The following is a 4,075-nucleotide window of genomic DNA, read 5'->3' on the forward strand; positions in this document are numbered from 1 at the left end:
ATACCCCAAATGATGAGGACATAAGATGGGAACGAGATGCCCCGAGCAATAAGTATTCAATGATGTAATCATCCTACCCCCTTGGGAATGAAATCGAAAGATGACACACCAGAAATGTGACATAAAGTAGTAGAAGAAATTTGCGATGCAACAAAATGTTTGAAGAAATTAGAAGAAGATTCAGAGTTAATTTGCAATGATTTTGAGGTCTGAAGACCAAGCTTTGACCAATAGTTGACCAAATTTGGCCACAGTTGACTTGAGTTGACTCTTTCAAAAATAAATTTTGAAAACATGAAGAATTTGGAGTTGAAAAGATTCCAATAATCAGGAAGTATCAGAAGAATTTAGACTGCACAAGCGTTCGATCACGTCGGTCCCAAAATTTTAAAATGCTTTTTTGAGGCACTGAAGTGTGTCAGATTTCGAATTCAATCCCGAAAATAGATTCAAAACGGTTAAAATAGCTAGGGGGTTATTTTTGCGCAAATCAGAGCACTTTGAAAAATTAAGTCAACAACAATATAAGGACCCAAGGGGTCATTTTCAATTCATTTGTGCTTTTTTTCCTTTAGTAAATTGAGCTCTAAGAGAGACATGGTAGTGAACGTGAGATATCATCGTTTTGAGCGCTCTGGATGACATAGTTGGCCAGCAGACTATGAACCACTGGTGAGTCATCGATTTACCACCTTCATAATTTTGCTTTCATGCTTTACTAGGTCATTTATTGCATGTTTTAGCATGTTTTAGGGTTGTCCAAACGGTCTTTGTGTGAGACTATCTTTTCTCACTTGAAGATGTTCTTTCCTCGCACGAAGAAATAGGATGCATTGTTTCTTCACACGCATCAGTGAGATTTCTTGTGCAACAGACACCCACCTATCGCGTGAAGAATGAGATTTTTTCGTGCACGAGAACTTTGTCTCTCACGCAATGAAGAGATTCTTCGCGCGAAAGAGGGGAACTTTGAGCCAGATATGAAGATCTTCGCACGAGAACCTGTGATAGCAGAAGTTAAAATGTTCAATTTTGTACATGAAATTTGCATTTGATTAGCTTTATTCCACCATTTCATTCTAGTACTGATCGTTTGCTTGTTGTTGTTGTTTGTGTGTGTGCGGGAGGTCTTTGATGACATGTCATTCAAATCATACTATCCACCATATGGCGAGTTGTTGCAGAGTCTGGATGATTGGGATTGGGCACATATCACTTGATTGGGTTTATGTTCTTTATGTCAAATCCTAGCCATGATGGTGAATCATAGCTTACTCACAGCTTTGGTGGAGCATTTCCATTCAAAGAACACCTTTCATCTACCAATGGGGGAGATGATGATCACCCTGAAGGACATCTAGAGGATATTGCAGATCCCATTCCATGGAGCTCAAGTTGTTTATGATATGGTGCCCCAAGCAGGTACAGAGGCACTTTCTATTGTGTTTGGGAGGGAGCTAAAAAGAGGTTGAGCTATCAATTGGGATGAGTTGATGCACACAAACTGGGATCTATGCTAGCAATCTTTCTGAGCTTCTTCTAATGCTGAATAGAGGACAACACGAGCTAGAGTGTGGATGGGGAGTTATGTTGTGCCAGATGGTAGAGGCACCTAAGATTTTTGGGTGGGGTCAGTGTATGCTAGCCCACTTATTCCATGAGATGCATAAGATAGTCTTCCATGAGAAGAAGACTATGGCCACATGTGTGTATGTGTTTCAGATTTGGGCATGGGAGCATCTTCCCATATATAGGCCCATTCATGAGGATGCCCGAGAGCTGATGGAGCCATATATGTGCAGGTATTAGGGGCATATTACCCAGGTCTTCTTGGGTAAGATAGAGCACTGGAGGACACGTCTTGATGACCTGGTCTTCATCATATGGTGGCCCTAGTGAGAGACGGAGGATTGGGATGACACTTAGAGAGAGTTGCCTTGGATGTTCAACTCACGGCCACTATTGGGAAAGATGATGCAGATGATAGAGTGGTTTGCGATTTCATGGATGTGGCGGTAGTACGGCTGACCATAGGATATTTCTCAAGAGTACTACACCTACGCCAGACTGGCTAGGTATGTAGGGTGAGGGTGGCCTCCACAGATGGATCCAAGATGATCCATGATAGACATGCACAACCTAGATGCAATTCAGTGGGACTACCTTCTGGAGGTAGAAAATGCAAGGATGAAACTTGCCTATCAAGCTCATTTGATCAGCCATCCATTCCCATGATTTACTGATCCATTGGGGATGGCAGGTCAGGTACAAAGATAGGTGCCCTAGTAGTAGGAGGCATAGCCACAACCATAGGTATAGCCATAGTAGTAGTCATAGGTTCAACACAGGGTATAGCAGACACAGATTCCTCCACATTAGATGGGATCAGACATAGGTGCCAAGGGTAGTGGGACAAGACATGGTCAGTGTCGGAGGCAGAGGACAGAGGAGCAGGCCCCACAGCAATAGGTGCCACCACAGTAGTAGGCACCACCACAATAGCAGGCACCTGAGATGATTGATGAGGATATGTTAGATCAGCCTATAGTTGGGGTATAGGACACAGTACAATGCTACCGAGAGGGGATTCATCAAGCCTCCCGATAGTTGGGAGATCTGCAAATACAGGTAGCTATCTAGGACTCATAGCTGGTGGAGCAACAGCAAGAGATCGATAGATGGAGAGAGCGCGCCGAGACTACTGAGTGGAGAGCAGAGACACTACAAGATGAGGTCCACTTACAATCAGCTCGGGCAACCTACTACTTTGCTGCATATTTGACAGTGGTGCCTGATGAGGCTCTGCAGGTGCAGTGATTTTCACAATATGCTCAAGAGTTGGGAGGTGCACGACCTCCTGCTAAACCTAACATGCCACCACCTCCTCCTTCACCTATAGCTCTTGCTCTCGCTCCTCCTGGAGATGAGAGCATAGGACAGAGTTAGATGCTATATGTATGGCTCTTGATTTTGTTCTCTAGCTATGTATTGATTGGTCTGCCAACACCATTTTGTATCATTTTGATCGATATCACTTGAGTAGTTCCCATTTTTGTACTGACCCATTTATTGATATATATATATATATATATATATATATGAGATTTTTGAGCCGAGTATCAGTGTGTACATGTCATTGTCTATGTCTATTTCACTTTGATGTACCGGAGATGTCAATATGATGACTATGAGATGTATGTTGTACTTTGATATGATGTGATGTGATTATGAGCATGTAGAGTAGATATTATGAGTATATGGATGCAATGCATATGGAAATATACTAACATCTCATGTAGTATTGCATGTTTTTGCTTGACAGTGATAGGTATTCCATTGAGGAGTTCAAATTGAAGAATCAAATGGTTGTCCAGCCATGGAGAAACTTGATATGTTTGAAGATGCCTGCAATCCTTCATCACATAGGAGAGAAATAGAATCACAATCGAATTGTGTGCGTATGCAAGTGAAGTATGTAATGCAAGACTTATGTTAAATGCAACCCTAGGTCTAGTTACCAAGCCTCGACAATTTATCATCACTAGATATAGAACAAAGCTCGTATGTTATACAATTCCCACTGACACTGCAATCATGGGAATATGAATAGAACATACTTTATAGGTTTTTCGAGATGAAATGTAAGCATTCAAGGCATAAGAAGCCAGAATGACCAGAACATTTGTCCCTATTAATATAGCAAGTTAACATAAGCATCAAAGCATAAATGCCAAGATGACCAGAATGTTGCTTGCATGATAGACACACCAAACACACGGGAGATCCATCTTATGCTAAGTATTTAGTATTTATTCTATCTGCAACAACCCTTGCATTCGTAACCTAAGATAGAAGTGTGCTAGAGATACTCCCAGTGACTCATACATTCACTTAGCAGGACAAGTATCAGTATTTACTATAGCATGAAGAGTTCACTCCAACAAACAAAGAGAAGAACCAATGTTATTGATGTATTCATATAAAAGGAGTTGAGGTACACACGGCCATCCAATACGAGATGGAGGCTCTTATAGTGGACACCCCTCTTATAGGAATGTATCAACTTATTGGAACT

This window comes from Cupressus sempervirens, chromosome 10 (assembly GCF_028749045.1).
Source record: "Cupressus sempervirens isolate cs-2001-9-10 chromosome 10, ASM2874904v1, whole genome shotgun sequence".
In the NCBI taxonomy this organism is placed as follows: Eukaryota; Viridiplantae; Streptophyta; class Pinopsida; order Cupressales; family Cupressaceae; genus Cupressus; species Cupressus sempervirens.